Source organism: Amphiura filiformis, chromosome 14, assembly GCF_039555335.1.
Source record: "Amphiura filiformis chromosome 14, Afil_fr2py, whole genome shotgun sequence".
Taxonomy (NCBI): Eukaryota; Metazoa; Echinodermata; class Ophiuroidea; order Amphilepidida; family Amphiuridae; genus Amphiura; species Amphiura filiformis.
The window spans coordinates 62163710-62186125 of NC_092641.1; positions in this window are offsets into that span (position 1 = coordinate 62163710).

Genomic DNA, 22416 nt, shown 5'->3' on the forward strand with positions numbered 1-22416 from the left:
AAGTAAAAGCTTAAATGGATAAGAAACAGACAGAAAAACCTCAAAATAAAAATGGCATGGACAATAAAAAAAAAGACTTGTTGCCATTTCTTACGTATAAGGGCTTGCAGAAAAATCCAAAATGATTCAGAAAGCATGGCATAGCCACGGCCATGAAGCCAAACACTAGCCTCCACAAACTTCTGGTCCACCCCAAGGAAAAGGCCGACTCCATTAACAGCACGGACTGCGTCTACGAGGTACAAATTGTAATCACACCATGAGTACAAAAAAGCCCAGTATTAGTTCAGTGGTCTTACGATAGCTCTTGATAGCTCAAAACATTTTACGTTGAAACATGTTTGTGTTTCGTTAAGGGGGTACTACACCCTGCCAAATTGTGTGCCTATTTTTGCATTTTTCTCAAAAAATATAGCGCATTGGGGACAAGTAAGATATGTATATTATAGGGGCAAGGACTACAACTACTGCACTGGAAATTTTATTTCAACACAGTCCACAGTTGTGGAGTTACTGTCAAAAATGAGGGGAAACCAATATTTGATCAATAAATCAATAACTACTTGCCTTGAGTTGCTGAATTTTCAGTGCTGTAGTTGTAGTCCTTGCCCCTATAATATACATATCTTACTTGTTTCCAATGCGCTATAATTTTTGAGAAAAATGCAAAAAATAGGCACAAAATTGGCCAGGGGTGTAGTACTCCCTTAAATTGAACCAAATATTTTCACTAAATAGAAATTATAGTTTTAAAAAGGCTTAAAAACTAATAAAAAGTAACATGAGAGGTAAGCATATGGTCAAATCACCATGTCCTCATAATAATTATTAAAGTTCTTATTCTTCCTATACGTGCATACCTCAATATTGAGTATTGTCACAGGGGGTTAACATACACAGTTTACCTATACAGGGTGTCTCAATAAAAATAGGCCTTATGGAAAGTGGTGCATAACTTAAAATATCGGCATTAAAATAAAAAAAATCTTAAAGATTCAAACACCATGAAGTGTCTGCTTAACAATGCTGCAAAAATTATCCAAATCCGTTCACGCGTCACTGAGAAAATTAAATTGGTACAAATAGACACATTTTTGGACCATTCCAATGGGGTAATACACATTAACAGTAATGTGTAGTTTATTATAAAAGAAATAAAAGGAAACGCCAAGTGTTGCTGAGTAGGAGTTCAAAATCAACCAACCAATCAATCAATTAATCTCCCAAAGAATGTTTTTCTCACGTTTCTCTTTGGGTTAAGGGCTCGGATAGCAACGTTTGCACAGTAATTTCTATGGGTCCTGAGAGCACATCAGACATATTGAATTGCATTCTGAATACGGGGAATGTCCTTCTGATATCAAATATTTTAGTATTTTTTAAAATTCGCGATATAACACACATTTTATGCAAACTATTAAAATTTGATATTTTTTGTATTTTTGATATTTAACTATCCTCGAAGTAAACTTCATAAATCAAATGATGTGTACTTAGTGTATGTAGCTGGGATTAAAAGCCGACCATCAATTGAGAATTTTAACCTTTCATCGAGTTTTTTCCCAAAAAGACCAAATTTGTTTTGTGTGTTTTGTGTTTTGGAGAAAAAATCTGTATCTTCAATATGAATGGTCAAAATTGTCATATGATATATGGATTTTTGTCCCAGTTACATACACTTTAAGTATACAGTACTAGTTAAGGGGTACTACACTCTGTGGTAAATTAGTGACTATTTTTGCATTTTTCTCAAAAATAATAACACACTGGTAACAAAAGTTATGTATATTATTATTGGGGCAAGGAATCCAGTTACTACACTGGAATTTCAGTGACTCGAGACAAGCGATTCGTTATTTATGATAAGAAAAGAGGTACATCCTAGCGGTACCTTATTTCTTATCATAAATAACGAACCGATTGTCTTAGGTCACTGAAATTCCAGTGTAGTAATTGGATTCCTTGCCCTAATAATATACATAACTTTTGTTACCATTGTGTTATTAGTTTTGAGAAAATGCAAAAATACACATAAATTTATCGAGGGTGTAGTACCTTAAATTTGAAAAATATCAGTTTTTAATCATTTGCCATAAAATGGCATTATATCGCGAGTTAAAAAAATGATATCAGAAGGACATTCCTCGTTTTCGAAATGCAATACGATATCAGGTCCCACAAAAAATACGTGAAAATGTCGCTGTTCATACTTTTGTCAACCAACAGTAGGGCTGAACTTTATATTGAAGTGACTGAAATATTTGAAAAATGAAATGTCCAAGTAATAGTATTAATGGTGAAATAAACAATTGATAAACATATCAATAACAGAAATGAGGCAGAGTTGCTGATCAGGCAAGTTATCTCCTACCTAGCAACACTGGGAGTTAAGCCTTGACACTATTTCAAACTATTGCGATTTGGTAGTTCACATCATATTGCGAATGGTAGTGAGCTTTGGCAAAAAATGCATTGGTATTACAGATATACTTTTGTAGGTCCTGTGGTTCTTGAGTTATGTTGTAAAGAGGGATGAAAAATATCACTTTTGTAAAACGTACCGGTACATAACTCGTAAGTTTTCAAAATATGACGTTTTGCAAAACATCAAGGCAATATTTTTCAATAATATATTGATTTAGATAATGAAAATCAATCTATTTGGCTGTTTCAATCAACAATACTTAGTCAACCCTTAACTTCATTAATTTCTTCAATTGTAAACTACAATGCAGCACATTATTGTTAATGTGTATTGTCCCATTGGAAAGGTTCAAAAATGAGTCTATTTGTAGTTTCCCAATTATCTCAGTGACGAGTGAACGGATTTTGATGATTTATGCACAAATCTAAGAAGACACTTCATGGATTTTGAATCTGCAAGAAAGTTTTAATTTTACTGTTGATATTTTAAGTTATGGCCCCCGATCCACAGGGATTTATTGAGACACCCTGTATATTTGTACACAAATACTGCTATACCCGCATGTTATCGGTGTACCCAAACTTACAGTCCTTATTTGCTGAGGACTTAGAATAAAGAAATTGTAAAAAGTCCCCTCCCAGGGGAGTTGTCTCTCTTACTCTCCATAGGTTGCTGTTGTCAGTATCTCTTACTCACAGTGAGGCTATGCAATATGATTAGGGGGAAACTATTCCAGAGGGAGTATGTAAATTAAATGAAACAGCCATTTCCGAGGGAATATGTAAATTATACGGAACAGCCTTTTTTGAGGCAATTTCAGAGGGAGTGTGTAAATTAAATGGAACAGCCAATGGGTATGTAATTTAACTGGAACAGCCTTAACGTTTCACGCTGGTATTTCCAATTATGATATAATACGATCTGTCTGTTTAGACCTACGTGTGGGGGGTGGATAAGTGCGTGGGTGTTAGTAACAATATAATTCTCAGGTGCTATCTGTGTACATATTCTGAGCCCGGAAGCTGCTTTCTTTGATGAGAAACGGCCCGCCCTTTGTTTTAACATTTGGGGCCCTAGGGCCCATAATATTTGACTTATGAGACCCATGTACATAATTATGTTGAAGTATAATTATCTAGTGCTATCAGTAGACTCAAGCTGGCCACTGTAGGTACTTTATTTTCTGAGTAACGGCCGGCCCTATGTTTTAGCGTTTGGGGCCCTGGGCCCATATTATGTGACATATGGGGCTCATATGAACATATAACTATATAATTCTCAGGTGCAATCTGTGTACAAACTCTGAGCCCTGAAGCTGCTTTATTTGATGAGAAACGGCCGACCCTTTGTTTTAAGATTTGGGGCCCTGGGGCCCATAATATTTGACTTATGGGCTCATGTACATATGTTAAAGTATGATTCTCAAGTCCTATCAGTAGACTCAAGCTGGGCATTGTAGCTGCTTTATTTACTGAGTAACGGCCGGCCCTATGTTTTAGCGTTTGGGGCCCTGGGGCCAATATTATGTGATATATGGGGCTCATATGTACATATAACAATGTAATTCTCAGGTGCAATCTGTGTACAAACTCTGAGCCATAAAGCTGCTTTATATGATGAGAAACGGCCGGCCCTTTGTTTTAACATTTGGGGCCCATATATGACTTATGGGGCTCATGTACATTATGTTAAAGTATGATTCTCAAGTGCTATCAGTAGACTCAAGCTGGGCATTAAAGCTGGGCATTAAAGCTGCTTTATTTACTGAGTAACGGCCGGCCCTATGTTTTAGCGTTTGGGGCCCTGGGGCCCATATTATGTAACATATGGGGGTTATATGGGGGAAAGATACTTTTGTGACCTTCAAATAACAAGTCCTTGTCGTCTTCCAAGAATGCGTCGAAAAAGGAATACAACTGCTAGCAATGTCAATTTTGCATTGCAAAAACCTCGTTGATAATCCATGCAAATCAAGGAGATGAGAACCAATAAACTAATTTGATGAGGCATGCTGGATATTACAACATGACACCCAAGTGTACAACGTAATTATGATAAACATAACATGACGATTTAGTGCTCAAAACATTAAGGGTTATTTTTCATCATAATATGTAGGCCTACATGATAATCTAAGCCAGCATTGCTGTTATCTTACAACATTCGTTTGGTGTTTAAGGTGGTACTACACCCCTTGATACATTTGTGCCTTTTGCCTTTTTTCACACACAGGTAACAAAGTTACTACACTGGGATTTCAATGACTTAAGACAAGCGGTACGTTAGTTATGATAAGAAAAGGTACTAGAATACCTCATTTCTTATCATATATAATGAACCACTTGTCTTGATATTTCAGTGAAGTAATTGGATTCCCTGCCCCTATATACATAACTTTTGTTACCAGTGTGTAGTTTGTTTTTTGTTGAGAAAAATGCAAAATTTATCATGAAGTGTAGTACCACCTTAATGCAGATTCTTCGGAATTCAATACATTTTTTACAAGTTTCAGTTGAAGAGGCACAGTTGATGCATAATACGGATGACGTCACCATGTATTGTTCGACTATTATCTAGTGGACTTTGATATTACATGCCCACACTGCGCGCATAGTGCATCTGCTCCGCTTCTTGCCATGAAATGTTTGTGAAATTACCGTACAATATATGAAAACAACCATTGAACTAGAAAGATTTACTGCATCATGTGCCTTGTGTAAACTTTAAAAAGCTTATTTCTAAGGAGAATACATTGATGTTCTTTTGCGGTTGTATCTTGTCCGTACCATCAGTTTTTTACCTTGGGTTTTTTTCTTATTCAGATTTAGACCTCCAAAAAGTCCTAAGCGCGACTTTTTGTCGAGCAACCCTAAATCACCTTAAAGACCCTGATCATAAAAGATATTGAGAAAAAATGAATTAAAATAAACACATTGTTAAAATGAAAACATGAGTTGAGTTGTGCAGCGTAGATAATTGTGGTTTTTGTGATTATCCAGTGCCACGATGTACGCCCTCACGAGTGTCATAAATTGCACGTTACAATTTCAAAGTAAATGAGAACGTGTATTTGAAATTTTCATTTTTGAAGTCCATTTTGGTAATTTGAGACCTAAACATTTACAGTTTTCAAAAGGTTGTTTTAAAAATGGAGTACGGTATTAAAATAAAATTTGGCATACACATTTAATGTTTGGCATACACAAATATCTTTAGGGATGAAATCAAAACTCGACCGGCGGTTGACCGCCGGTTCCGCCCGGTTCAGTCCGGTTTCCATTGTTTAGAACGATAGCAAACGGACGGAACCGGCGGTCAACCATCGGTCGCGTTTTGATTTCGTCCCTTAGCAATGTTTGACACAGGAGTTTGTTCTTGATAATTATTGATATAATCAATATGATTAATTTTGGACTTTGATCAATAATGATACCGAATTAGACCTTCGTAATAAGCATTTAGAAATTATGAATTTGGTTTAAAAAGGTTTGGAGTATATTTTCTGACCCCTAGCAACATTAAAACTGATAATAACATAATTTCGCTAAAAACTGTAGGCCGCTACAAAACCCATTCAACCACGCTATGGTTTGATGTTGAACCGGTTTCTGTCAAAAAAAGTGGGCATTTCTGCGCTTTCTGGAAGAATAATTCTCATTTCCTCATTAATTAACTTGATACCATAAAGCATATTTTCTTTTCTAAAATCAATTTTAATATAATTATCTTAAACAAATATAACACATTATAATATTCATTACAAATGTGCTTTCAATTGAAATGAAATTTGATTAAACACGCGGTTGATAGCTACAACCTACAATGCATTTTGGTTAAGAATAATAAACGTCTTAAAGGTGGTACTACACCCCTGGCCAATGTTGTGCCTATTTTTACATTTTTTCTCAAAAATTAAAGCGCATTGATGACAAGTAAGATATGTATATTATAGGGGCAAGGACTACAACTACTGTACATTTTTTATTTTGAAAATTTTATTTCAGCACAGGCAACAGTTGGAGTTACAGTCAAAAATGAGGGAAAACCAATACTTGATAAATAAATCAATAACTACTTGTCTTGAGTCACTGCAATTTCAGTGTAGTAACTGGATTCCTTGCCCCTATAATATACATAACTTATGTTACCAGTGTTTTATTAGTTTTTGAGAAAAATGCAAAAATAGTCTAACTTATCAAGGGGTGTACATGTAGTACCACCTGAAATTATTTTGTATTATATTTTACGAGATATTTCAAATTAAGTTGGTTGCTTGATAAGCGCATAACTAGAATGCACTTCGTGCATCGGGTGGGATTGCTACTTTCCCTATTTACTTCAGACAATGTGATTATAATCTTTAGGTGGCCTAACATTTAAAATGTTGAAATCCCGGGGGGGGGGGGTACTCACATAGTAAAGGCGTACGGGGAAGTGCCGCTCCAATGGGTTTTCCACGATAAATCCTTAGACATGGGTCTCGTTCATGCTTTCCCGTGCTATGTGTGAAAAACATGGTGCTTTTACTATTTTCAAGCTCAAATCTTTAGATATGGGTCCCTATTTTCGGAAAATCCTTAGATATGGGTCCCTATTTTTGGTAAAATTACCCTTGGAAGTGGGTAAGGGTTTGGAAGCTCTAGCCGCACATCCCCGTCATAAAATAATCCAAGTACCCCCCTTGGGCACGGTTGTTTGATGGGATCATTTATTAGTTTTTCAAACAAAACATCATGTACAACCAAATTTTAGGCTTAAACAGGTAAAAGTGATATCATGGTAATGTATAAAGATGCTTTTGAGAATTAATTTGAAATTATTCTCTTTTATACTATTTTTTAAAGCTTTTCGGATATAAAATGTATCTATTAATGACAAAATTGGTGGCGCTATTTAGTGACTGGAAATTACTCTTTCAAGCTTTTAATACAATTAATTCTTTTTATTGTTTGATAAAATATCTTTATAAAATTTCCTTGTTGCTTGTTTCACCTATTCAAGCTGTTTTAATGGCAGTATTAATTACCTAACCCTTGCAAATAAAGAAATATGATTTAGGATAAATAGCGCCATCTATAGTTTGCATTTAGTTAATAATGAAGCCAATTCTATATAAACTGCTCAAATAAAGAAAGTCCGCAGTCATACAACCCATCCTACACCAAAACCTGATCTTATTATGACAATTTGATTGATACGGTCGTATGCAGAATCTTGTTAGCTCCAATTTGATACCCAATTTGCTACCAAACACTCAAAAGTGACAAAGGTTGATACCAGTTTATGGCATTTGGTGCATTTTCGAAAGTTGCAAAAATCAAAACGAAGCACGCGGTCGAAATGGCTTAGCGTGGCAATATGGTCAACCTTGCTTGCCCACGATGGGCCCCTGTCGACTATCCCAAATGCGCGCTTTATTCAATTGTCAATTTAAAACGCATGGATTGCTACAGTGATTTACTGATGAATACTAGAGCACGATGCGATCGATATGACCTAGCGGTTGTTTCGGGCTATGTCAATATGTCAATGGTCGTGCTCTGCCATTCACCTCTACAGGTTCGCGTGGTCTGTTTTTAATTTGCAACTTTTGAAAATGCACCAAATTTCATATACTGCTATCAATCTCTATGAATTTAGAGATTTCGGTAGCAAATTTGGTACCAAATTGCAGCTAACAAGATTCTGCACACGACCTTATCAATCAAATTGTCATAACAAGATTAGGGTTTGGTGTAGGACGGGTTACATGACTGCGGACTTTCTTTATTTGAGGTGTTTACATCAAACAGCCGTGTGGGGGCATTGAAACATAATATGGTTTGACTCCCGGAGGGGGTTCTCCCTGGTTGAAGGTATACGGGGATGTGCCACGGTTTCGGGGTACCTTTTCAGCAATTTTGGTATATCGAGGGGTGGGTTTTCAGTGGAGACCAATGCGCCCAATTGGGCGCATTTGAGAAAATGTGCCTCTAAAAGCACCAAATTAGGGCAAATTTGGGTGTATTTTGGGTGTTTTTTGTGAAAAATTGGTATACTCATGGGTGGAAAAAACAGCAAAAAGTAGGTATAGAGAAAGTCACCATCCGAAAGTCTGCGTGGCACATCCCCGTCAAAAATTTTAAGACCCCATTTCTTCGGGGGTTTGAATAGTAGGTCTCAATGCAAGATAAAAGCAAAATAAAAATATATAGGACCACGAAATCAGATATAATCAAACTTAAATGTAAGTTTCACCTTCTTTAGTTTATCTTGCAAACAAAGGCTCTGTTCATTGCATTCCTTATCGTTCCATTTGTCAGTCGTGTGACTGTAAAATTCCGTGCAGCATTCATGGCAACCGTTCGCATCAAACCCGTTGGGCTCGTTGCCAGTTAGTGTAGTCAACACAGGAATAATGAATGTCGGGATAGGCATCTGAAATCACGTGACGAAACCGGAAGATGTAGCCTAGGACTAAACAATAGGCGGATTAGCGGCCATTTTGTCTTCTACATGATTTTATTCACGTGTCCTTATATTTTAGTACACAAATATAAGTTAATAGGTTTACTATTTTAAAATTATATTTTGAGTATACAATATATTATGTAGTAAAAAGATCAAATGACGATGATTGTTCAGGTATTATAATGCTTGATAGAATTAAACTGTTTGACCAGCTAGTATTCTCCTCCGCCGTCAGTGTGATTCCAGTCACTCCACGTACCGTGTTGATGTAGCCTAGGTCGAACAATAGCGTGACGTAGTTTCCGGCATTGTTCCTATGCACTTTCACCCTCCTGGTCAACAGTGCTTCCATCTGTCCATTCAAAATAATTACCCGCCGAGGACACGTCGTTCAAACCAATCCAGCTGTACATAAAAACAAAAGAACCAAAAAACCTAATACTGAAGACTTATCTCCAACATGAAGACCCCCCACTTGACGTTGAAAAAAAGGAAGGTTAAAAGGAAGATTTTATTTCAAACTCTAATGGTGACCCGCAGGTCAAATTGCTAGAATTGTACATTAAATAAAAATTCCTTTAAAAAAGGAACGTGGCGCCCAATGTGAGCTGGACGGGATATGGTGAATTCCATGGTGATTAGATTTGGTATTATAATGATTTTTTTTAGGGAAGAGTAGAAGATGATCAAATACTAGAGAAATGCTTCATGGAATGAAGCTTTCGTGTCAATTTGCGATTATGTGGGATGGGGGTTCTGTTTTGGGGGCCTATTGTAGTCAGGATATTGCTTTGGATATTGAATATTGTTGAATTTCGTTATGCAGGGCCTAGGGTATATGATGGATAACTAGAAGACACAAATAAGTAAGCTTCCCCCAGTCATCTATACACTCATTCTTGTCACACGACGAATTTCGACAAAGTCATGTAAACGTAATTTCGTTTTACACCCGACCTCCGTCCAGAAACAATCCTGAAATGTTGAAAACTTGGGGTCGGCGCACTCATGCCAGCTTATCCTAAGGTATACTCTGTGTCTTTTGTAGCCAGCCATGTGGCTAAGAGAGGCCAGGAAATACTTAAACTAATACAAAACAAACATACCCTCCTTTCATATCAAACAATACCAAGAAATTGACAGGCCTGTTAAATCAAGGGTAAGATCGATCGTTATTCTTCATGAAACGGGCACAGCCCATTTTTATGTTATTAATTCTGCTAAAAATTAATTAATTAATAACAAAGATACTGAGCTGTATTCTAATATCTTTGGTCACAATCAGTTAGCAGTCGATTCAAGCACATAAACCAATTAGTGATTTCATGATTGGTCAGTGGTTGTGTTGGTCAACTATAATTAATTGGTGTTGGTTTAAGGATTAGGTGCACCGTGTGCAATCACTATTGACCATAATTGCCTCATTCCAGTGGCATATTATCAATAACCTCAATTAAACAATCATAGTGCAAAATTTGACCTTAAGTTGCAAAGTATGAGTTTTTGTACTCACATTTTCAAAGGTCATTCAATGAATGCACAAATGTATTGGGGTTAAAGAACTGTGCCCCGATAGATGAGCATGTTGTAGATTCTTCACACTGTAAACAACTAGTTCATGTGCAAACATGTTCAAAACATACATAATTAGAATGGTCAAATTTCACCGTCTATCGGGTTCTAAGAGGCGGTAAACTGGTTTAAACCATACAAAGGTCACGGGTTATTTGGTGTTTTTATAAGTCCATTAATTTTGTATTTTAAACAAAGAATATACACACATCATTTGTGACCGTACACCACGAATGAGCCGTAAATGTCCTCAATTGTATTCTGAGTTACAGTGTAAAATGGGCATGAAGGTCGTATTCATAGGTACCTCAATTTGGTGCTACGTGTACCTCATTTAATGATATACACGTAGCACCAAATTGAAATACCTATGAATATGACCTTCATGCCCATTTTACACTGTAACTCAGAATACAATTGAGGACATTTACGGCTCATTCGTGGTGTACGGTCACATTTTATCCCGTGCATATCAGAAAACAATAATAAAATAAAATCCTAGCATATTGTGGTTTTATTTCTGAGCTGGGCATAAGAGTGAAATTAGAATCTTTTCACAAAGTCATGCCTATATGTGGCCCCTCCGTAGAGGGCGCCACAACAAACCTAAACAGACACAATGCAATGTGCAGGCAGCAGCTTAATCAGCGCCAATATTGCAACATTGAAACAAACTATACAAACATCCAATCCAACCCAACCACATCCCCAGTAGGCAATGAGGATAAAGTGCCTTGCCCAAGGACAAAGCACGGTGGCACGAGCGGGGCTCGAAGTCACAACCTATGTATTATGAGTCGGGCGCCTTATCCACTCGGCCACACGTGCTCCCAAAAGGTTGATGTTTTGCTTTACATTAATACCAAAATCTCTAAGGCGCTAGGCGTGGGGTATAGGCGAACTTGAAGAACAGGTATCTGGAGAGGTGAAGCAACGAGTTACCCCAAATCACAGCGGCAGGTAGTCACTGACCGCCGAGTGCGAATATGTATTTATTTTGGAAGGTTCGTGTTTGTTTTAAATTTTGGGGCGTTTTTCCCAAATTTTGATATTTTTGGTGATATTTCAAAAAAGCGACATGCCAAAGACAACTCTTTGGGCACATAGTTTGTTATTGTTATTGCAGTTCTTTTCGATATACCAACGTTACCATTTGCTTTGGTGATTTACTAATTTTATATATTTCGTGGCTGCAATTTGGCGTTTTCAACGCGTTTTAAGCTTACCATGAAATTAACACGAATATCTTGTCACGCTACTTTTAGAAATTTTACCTGATCGTCGGCTTTTGCAGGCAACAGAATGCAGATTGGCTCACGATAGATGTCGTATTCTTGTATGTGGGTCACTTGATGATCAAATTACTTTGAAATCCTTGTAACAACATACAAATTTGCGTCCGGAAACAGGGTCTGAAACTGATTTTGGAACAGCTATAGACTTCAGCGCCGAATCAAATCTCATAAAAAGGCCACGACTGGCGAGTATGTTTTTATGTTCCCCGCACGAAAGCCTGCGTCAACATCTATACTATACTTCTTTGGAAACGTTGACCTTTGACCATTCTTTGTAAATGCCCTTCTATAATTAAAGACCGAGAGAAAAAGAATTTATCGCGTCTGATGTCAATTGCGATCTTTGGATGGTTTACACAGGTTAATAGCGCGTAAGACCGATCTATCTGGTGCTGATCGGAGAAAAGGAATAGCAGCAAATGGCGAAAAATACGTACTTTTACAAGGCAAAAAGCAGCTTTTCTAGGCATTATTGACATGGTGCCTTCACCAAAGAAAGTTTCCTACTATCGAGACCTAACTTTTGAGATGGTTTACATGTTTGAAGGTGCAAAATTAACAATAAGGCGCTACCGCCGCGTTCAGCAAATCATCATCACGACACTTGTAAACAAACCGTGCTCGAATTTGATTGACAGATGACGTCAGACGAGATAAATTCTTTTTATCTCTGTCTTTAATTATGACCTTGATATGTAGACTTGATTTGGTACTGTAAAATAATCCACTTTACCGAGTTGCTTAGCACCTGGTCAGTAGATAATCCTACAGGGATACAGTCAGTAGTTTAACATGGTGTGAGCAATACACTGAAATAGTCAAGGCACTGTATCTCTGCTACATAGATTACCAGAAGGTCTTTGACACCTTCAAAGAAAGCATGACGGACACCTTCAAATGTGTCATGACGGACTATTGGCAGCAATGAAGCACCTAGGTTACCCGGACAAGATAGTTCGACTCTTACAGGCTTTGTATGGTACATCGAAAAGTGCAGTGAGGGTGGACAATGATATCACAGAGTGGTTCAGGACTGCCACATGAGTAAGGCAAGGTTGCATCCTATCGCCACAGTTCGTCGGTCGCAACACATAGTGGCGTATAGCCATTTTCCAAATTTTCCGTTTCACATAGTGGCGTATAGGTTTAGAGCTAGCTAATATCCTTTAATAGTTATTCCTTGTTAACTATGAAAGATACAGTTCAATAGTTTGAACCTTAAACTTTAATTTTAAATGGAATCGGGCCACTAAGAGATAACAGTGGAGGAGTATCGACTCCGTTACTAGTAGCATATCCTTCAAAAACGTTTTTGATCGGAGACGTATTTTGTCCTTTACATACGCCACTATGTGTTGCGACCGACGAGTTATTTAACATAATATATAATAACCATCTTCATAGAAAGTGACCAACTGAAGCAAGTCCAAACCTTTACCTACCTGGGAGGAGTTATCACAGAGAATTCAACCAGTACAGAAGACATCAAACGTGGCAATTGGAAGCATGTGGAAGTTAACAATATGGAAGTCAAAAGAAATTAGTATTGACACAAAATTGGATCTCTAACAGGTGCTAATCTTGTCAATAGCAACATATGGGGCAGTAGACTATGCCATAGTCGATTTTTGATAAATAAAAGCATGTTATTAATGTTAATCATGATGAAAGCATTCAGTTGAACTCGAAATTATACTGATATTTATTACATCAAAATACTAGTATAAAATTGTTATGAAAAAGTTTATATAATTATATTAGTGACAGTAAAAAGTAAAGTGTACGTAGGCTTATATTATTGAATGCAACATATCATAATGTCATAATTGTATTGACACTTCAATACTGAACAATTCTGATTTTAGAATCTGCCCGTTTATTAATCGCGAAATTCCAGGTTAAAAATCGACTATGGACTTTCAATTTTAAACGGGATTTTGAACGGGGAAAGTCGGTAACACTCACACTGTCAATCATACTTGTTTATCAATCAAATTTAACCGCAAGCAAATACAAGACGCGCTCATGCACTTACTGACGCGTTCATGCAATTACACAACACAAAGGCCGCATACTTGTGTACCATATAGTTATTAATGGTAGTAACAGGTACCCGGAGGATTTTTGTTTGTTTGTTTGTTTGTTTTATTTCTTCTTTATCCTGGGACACTCAATCAGTTGAAAACACAATTAATCATCTGTTCTTCCTTGAGGCCCAGGGATTTAAACCATAACGCGATCTGGGCGACCAATCACAAGCCAGATCCATTTAAAGATGCATTACATCATGGCCAATTTTAGTAGGCCAGATTCCCGACAATCTCATCCATAGAAGTTCATAGACAGCCGTGTTAAGCATGTAAACCGCAATCTAAAGTCAGTAGTCCACTTGGGAAGCTAACAAAAAGAGGGAGTGGGGTGACTGAAAAGATCAGATGCGAAAATCTATCAATTGTGCACACATTAATTAAATCAGAGTTTTAAGCTGAATACAATATCCAGAGTATGCACAATGGGCAAGTGGACTCTAAATGGGGCAGAAGCTTGGACTCTCAAGAAAAGAGACGAGAAGAGATTGTTGGTGTTCGAGATGTCTTGTTTAAGATGGATAATGGGAGTCTCCAGAAGAGATAGGCTACGGAACACATCAATAAGAGCTAGAGAGGCAACAGGCAGGCCACAATACTAAACAAAATCAAAGCCAAACAACTGTTCTACTTTGGACACATCGTACGGATGCCAAAGGACAGATACCCTAAACATGCCCTTGAAGGTAGAATACCTGGACACAGGCCTAGAGGTAGACCCCCAAAGCGCTGGCTTGACAATATAAAAAATCAGCTGCCAAGAACTTGGGATTACATCAATCTACAATGCAAGGAGTATGGTCACAAACCAGGGGCGTAGCCAGCTTTCTTGGTCGGGGGGGGGGCAAAATTGCAGTTGCATCATACAATACATAGAGACTGTATGTGCTCGAGCTTCCCGAAAATGGCTTTATTGTGATGATGTGCGCGCGTAGCGCTAAAAAATTGTATTTTTTACTATTTTCGCCCATTATCTGGCTAAAAAGGGCTTTATTGTTACAATGTGCGCGCGTAGCGCGGAAAATTTTTGTATTTTACACTATTTTTGCCCTGAATTTTGCTAGAAAAGGGCTCCTTGCCCTTTTCTTTTCCTTTGCCCTCCTGATTTTCTCTTTCATTTTTTGTCAGAGGGGCACTTTTTCTTTTTTTTTTTGTCAGGGGGGACTCTGCCCCCTGCCCCCCCCCCCTGCTGGCTACGCTACTGTCACAAACAGAGGCATATGGACTTCCATGGTGAAACGGCTGCTAGCTCCAAGGTTCCCAGGATCCGAGGAAGGCAAGCCCAAGTATGGTTAAAGACCCATTATTGATTAGGCGCGGATATTAAAAGCACATGTCCTTTGCGTGCATAGCAGAAAATATAATAGAATTTTCTAGCTAAAATACTAACTGCATTCTGCATTATGTATTTATTTATTTAGGCCTATCCCTATTTATTTATTCACTGATTTATTTATTCACTGATTTATTTATTTATTTCTCTATTTATTTATTTATTTATTTCTCTATTTATTTATTTATTTATTTCTCTATTTATTTATTTATTTATTTCTCTATTTATTTATTTATTTATTTATATATTTATTTATGTATTTATTTCTCTATTTATTTATTTATTTATTTATATATTTATTTATGTATTTATGTCTCTATTTATTTATTTATTTATTACTCTATTTATTTATTTACTTATTTCTCTATTTATTTATTTCTCTATTTATTTATTACTCTATTTATTTACTTATTTCTCTATTTATTTATTTCTCTATTTATTTATTTAGTTATTTCTCTATTTATTTATTTCTCTATTTATTTATTTATTATTTATTTCTCTATTTCTCTATTTCTCTATTTCTCTATTTCTCTATTTCTCTATTTCTTTATTTCTTTATTTTATTTATTTATTTGGTAGATTAGCAAGTAATTAGTAATATTCCATGATTCATTGGTTTATTATCAATCGTTGATAACTTGGAAAACTTGATTGATTGATCGATTGATAGTCATTTCACATTATATTCCTAGTTTATAGGCCCTATGGAACGTCTATTAATTTTGAATAACATCAACATTAGATAAATACAGTTGGCTTAGTGATAACGCACTGAGTTTTATAAAAGGGAGGTCCCGGGTTCGATTCCCAGCCCAGCCTATTTTTTTCAAGGCTGAGAAAAAAAATGCAATTTCTGAACAGCAAAGTTATTTGGCGCGCGATCTGAGCTGGTCCTTTTCTGATGGCTGTGTCTATTACAGGCACACTCCCTCTGGAATCCAAACCAGGTTCACGCCCATTACACATCCCTTAAGAAAGTACCTTGTAATTACATGCACTGGAGGGAATCACACCCCACAACACTTACAACAAATTGGGTCAACACATTACATGCACTGGGGGAATCGCATCCCACAACACTTACAACAAATTGGGTCAACACATTACATGCACTGGGGGGAATCGCACCCCACAACACTTACAACAAATAGGGTCAACACATTACATGCACTGGGGGATTGCACCCCACAACACTTACAACAAATTGGGTCAACAAATTACATGCACTGGAGGGAATCGCACCCACAACACTTACAACAAATTGGGTCAACACATTACATGCACTGGGGGAATCGCACCCCACAACGCTTACAACAAATTGGGTCAACACATTACGTGCACTGGAGGGAATCGCACCCCACATGTCGGATGGATAACGCAAACTTGGGATCTGGGGAACAGGCTTGGATGCGAGGAAGTCAAGCTAGCGGAGGATCATGCAAAGTAATTTGACCACGTTTTAGCCCTTCCTCGGCTGACTCAGCCTGGTGTGGCTCTGAAGAAGATAGAAATAACTAAGATGCAGTGAAGCAGATAATTACGTATTGTGACTGAATGGAGTTATACAGGTGCAACTTGACAAAGGAGTGAGTACTGGCGCAAATAACCTCAGTAGTTGAAAGCGCCATACAAATCAACCAAAAACAAAAACAAAAAATGATAAAGAACTTGTACAAAGTTCGAAATCTTGGACACCTGTCATATAACCTTTTTTTGGTTTTTGATACTATTATCAGTCCGGTCCGACTGCCTGATCAGGAAATACTGGCGAATCAGGCAGCATGTAATGTTGCCGAGTCAGGCAGCATGGTATCCCACAATGCAATGCTCTATTTCAAATAGAGCATCTTTTAATATACCGTTATTTCTTGTTTTAGAGTAAAGAACTAGGTAAAATATATAAAATTATCAATGGATGTACAATTAGTAGTATTTTTTCATCAATTTTAGTTAAAATAAAGTTAATTTGCATATTTAAATCAATTTTTTTAAAACCGTTAGAAATAGTTTTGTTATTTAAATTATTTTCCTCCCGGTGGAATTTTTTTCGCCCGGTGAAAAATTGTCAACTTACATGTAGCACAGTGACATCGCCCCGATATCTTCATAGTAGAAATCGCCATGGTAGGTTGAATCCACAGCCACCCATGACCATTTTATTCGGACCTTATGAGATGCATATTATTAGCGAAGTGACCTGACTAAGGCTACTGACATAGACGGGGTAATTGATTTCTCGCTCTGTGAGCAAGCTTGTATACGACATTGCGGTCAATGGTTATACTCTCGCCACTTGAGTGAGTGCCGCTATAGCCTGCTGCGCGATGTAGTCCATACAAGACCAACGCAATATAAAATTGAGTCTTGGTCAAATTTTGAGTTCAAAGCGCACGGCCAATTTTCAAAGCGCACGCTAACGACTATAATATCTGTTCAACACGTATTTTCAAGTGTATGAGACCACATCTGGTTTCTTCAGAAAAATTCATTTACGGGAGATATTCATCATTTTCTAACTCAGTATCCGAAGATTTTCGTCTGATATCAAAATCGTGCATAGCAATTCACGTGTATCGATCCCGTGTATTCATAATGTCACTGCTACACCAAATAATTATTAGCCAGGCGATGTCGGTGTGTGTAGCTCATGTGTGTCAAAGTAAAGTTTCCACCGATCTTTTATAAAATCACAATGAATAATTTAGTCCTTAGTCTGTCAAATTCGGAAGGGTTACCAAAGCCTGTGTTGCCTGAATCGGCAACATGCTGCCTGGTTCGGCAGTACTTCCTGATCAGGCAGTCGGACCCAGGCGGCGGATGACATGATCGAGCCGGCAACTCGTGAAACCGCCCGGCCGTATGGCATTTTCCATGTACTCAGTTAGTTTTGTGGGGTTCATTATCGAACCCCAACGGTTTTAGCTTGTATTTATATTATTTATCAACATAGGCCTATTTGTTTGTGATATTTCAAGTGTTTTAAAATTTCAAAATAATCCCATTCAATTACACGGTTGACGATGAAAATTTACTGAATTTAGGGACTGCATGTCATACACCACCTGGTCGGACCGGACTGATTATGTATAAAATTAACTTGCTTTTTATTCGATGTTTGATAGCAATAGATGCGAACAATTATGAATTAAATAATTGCAAAATATTGCCAGACCCAAACACTTGACAAACCTGATGATAAACAAAATTCTTTGCAATTTTAGCTCTTTCCCACGATATTTTTCTAAAAATAAAATTTGTATTTATTTATTCATTGATTTACTTATTTATTCATTTTTTCTGTGGGTATATGCAGACTGTAACAATAAAAATTATGTAATTGCAATTTCGCTTTTTAGAACAAAATAAAAAGATATCGTGGCTACAATATTATATGCAGTGGAATCAGTAACATCTTGGCTAACAGAAAACCTTTACTTGGTTTATTTACTAGTTTCATGCTCAAACGCTATGCTCAATTAACTAAATCGTCCAGAAAACGAGTTGGGCCACTTTTGACATTTTCGCGCATATCAATATATAAAATTGACTTTCATGATTAGCCATTGTTGTGTTTTTGCTGAAAAAAAAAGTAGAAAGGGTCATGGCGTAAATATGATATGCAATATAATCAGTATAGTGCTGCAGAATGGTGAAACCATCTTTAAAGTTTTGTGAAAAGTGTGAAATTTGGCTCAGATGTAGAATTCAGTCTGGTGAACAATTCTAGGGGGAGGGCCAAAAATAGTTTTTCCAATATGGCCGCCATTTTCAAAATGGCGGCCAAATTGCCAAAAAAAATAAAAAATCACCATGAAATTGGGTAAAGTAGCCATTTCTCGTCTGATGTGTAAGATATTTATTGGAAATGTAGTATGTAACACGTTTTCAATTTAATGCACAGATTAACTAATTTAAAATGGCTGCTATTATTCAAAATGGCCGCCATATCGACAAATTTTCACCAAGAAATATACATTAAAATCAGATATCAGGAATTTGCACAAGTAGCATGTTAATTTGTATGCCAATACATATGCAGACCATGCATAAACCACGTGCACATACACAACCCCTACACCCACCATACACATACCCCATACCCCATATACCCCACATCACACATCCATATCAAAATGCTAATCTATTATTTATCACTATAAAATGAATTGACTTCAGTTAATATTCTAAAATAGTCAATGAAACTTAAACAGCAACAAATAACATATCATTTAATTAAGTTGTCATATAAAATCATGTCAACAATAATTGTTATGGCCCTTATGGGTATACATAATAATTTGAAGAACTGTTGGTGGTGCTAATTTGGGGTACATGCTGTATTTACAACATCCTCGAGCACATGGTATTGGCAAAGGCGCCGATGCCAAAGTTTCTATAATGGCAGTGCACTGGCATGGACTATTGATAGAACGGTGAGTTCCCGGGGTGAGTTACAAGAATATTAAATTCGTACAATGACATGTTGTAGATAATCATACTCAAATTGTATTGTATTTTTAATTTTTAATTTGGTTAAATGTTAGGCCTAGCTTATTAGTAAGTGTAGACTTAGTACATAAACTTATCATTTATGCCTGCATATCATGGACTTTACAAGACCATAGGCCTTTAAATAACATTGAAACGCTTACTAAAACGTTAAAGAATAAATCAGGATTAAGAAAGGAGACATTGAATTGAAAATTAAAAGGTACTAGGGAGACCGTACACCTGCGAAATATGAAGACACTTCAGAATGTCCATCCTTCCGTTGCAGAACAATTTGAAAGTGGCATATTTATTTTGTCATGAAGAAGACCCATCGTTCATTTTCATCCATAGCTCTGGATCATGCTCATGAACAAAATGAGCAAAATGAAGAAAATGAACGATGGGTATTGTAAAGGGTGAAGGGTCACGGTGGATCGGACTCACAGAAAACACATCACAGGGGACAGCTAATGCGGTGGATGGTTGCAGGACCAGAACTTGCCCAGGTCACTGGTGAGTTTGAAGAGTCAGTTGAGAGTATTGTGCAGAAGAAGATCAAGGGACATGATGTCGAACACCATGAGCAAGTGAAGTCAGTGCAGGTCACATTTGCCAAACAAGTGAATTCTCTCTGCCATACCATAGACGAGATGGGTAACCCCTTTGAAGATCATTCCAATGATCTGTTGGTTCTTGACACCAGGGGTATTGGTAGTCTCCACAGTTCGCAACATCCAAAAGCTAGGAGAGGAACCTGCTTTGTACAAGAGCGCCTTAACAAGAGAATAAAGTCTCTGTTTCACACATTGAAACGTAACAAGTTGCCACTGTTCAGCTGCCCTGCACATGTAGTGAATCCGAATGAAAAGCTGCAGATAGCATCCCTGAAGAAGACATGCACACTGTTCTCCAGGTTATACGTGTTTTGTCAAGCTCGTGATGGAAACATTGAGGAGTTTTTCTGTCATGAGAATCACAATTATCCTCCGTCACTATCACGTTTTGGAGAGCTTCGCTCCGGTACAAAGGCAGATCTTGTTGAATGTTTCAAGGATACATATGCCACCCCACCACAAGATGTCACAGAGGTTGATCCTATTCTCCTTGATGGTGCTGCTGTTATTAACATACTGAAGACTGCTGCCGCCAAAACTTTGAGCGAGTACTCAGAGCTCATATTCTTGCCCTATATTCGGTCCCAGCTCATGAAAGCCAGTAGACTCGATATTGTCTGGGACGAATACATTCCAGATAGTCTTAAAGCAACAACAAGAAAGAAGCGTGGAAAGGGAACAAGGAGACGTGTACAGCCAAACACCAAGATACCCGGTAACTGGCAGGCTCTTCCTAAGAATCGATGAGAATAAGGTGGAACTCTCAGGAGCGTAGCAAGAGCATCAGGGGCCCATGGACAAGGGAGCAGTATGGGCCCTTTTAACCTGGGCGGAATTTACCTTATGGGGGCCCTGGGCAAGGCCAAAATTTGGAGTTTTGGTTTACGTATAATATACATATAGAGGGGGACTAACATATTTTGTTCCGATGTTACTAGGACATTTGCGTTCAAAGCACACGAAAAAAAATCAATTTCAGACTATTTTAGCCCCAGATCAACATGAATTTTGCTTATTTGAATGCGCGCGAAGCGCGGAAAATTTTACAGTTTTGCTCTATTTTGGCCAAAAAACATGCTGCTATTGGGGTTAAAAGAAAGATGTATAGGGCAATGGGGGGGCTGGACCCGGGCCCATCTAGCCCAATGGTAATTCGGCCATGCTCTCCATTATCAGCCCTTATTTAATTTTCGCTTTTGTGCTCGGGTCCCTGAACCCTCGTGGCCCATGGACTTCGTCTACACTGTCCCCCGCTTGCTACGCCTTGCTTGCAATATCAATTTGGCATTGCAAAATACCTTGTCGTCTATTCATAAAATCATCCGGACGAGAACCAATAAATTAATTTGATGAGGCATGATGAATATAAGAACAAGAGACCCAAGTGTACAACGCAATGATAAACAAAACGTCAAAATTTAGTGCTCAAATCCAGAGGGTTTATTTCTCATCATACATGTACACGATATTTAAGCCAACATTACACTTGATTGCATTGTTGTTTGGTGCAGATGCAGCGGAATTCAATACAATTTTAATCTTGTGCGATTTGCTCACACCACGCCCTTAATTTTTCTTCAATTGTTACTTTTTTGATGATTATAACCCAATAATGTACTTAAATACATTGGGACTACGCCTGAAAACCAACAATAATAGGGAAAATTCAAAATTCAAATCGCACATTATTGCTTTAACAATAACAAATCATAGCTCTCGTATCCCCTGGAGCACAGAATCAATTCTGGATACATTTATCTTATCTTGTGCTTTGTTTTGCTCTAACTTAATTGGCCACCATTATGATGGCGTGGTTTATAGGATAACATTATAGCTATAAAATCATGATAATACAGACTGTAACAATAAAAATTGTACAATTGCAATTTCGCTTTTAAAATAAAATAAAAGTGATTATGGCAACAATGCTATATGCAGTGGAATCAGTAATATCTTGGCTTTTACTTGGTTTCTTTACTAGTTCGGGCTCAAACGCTATGATCAATTAACTAAATCGTCCAGAAAATGAGTTGCGCCACTTTGACATTTTCGCGCATATCATGCTTGCATCGCGTAAAATTGACTTTCGTGGGTAGCAATTGAATACATGAATACAAAAGCCACCCAAGTCCATGGGAAGTAATTTTGA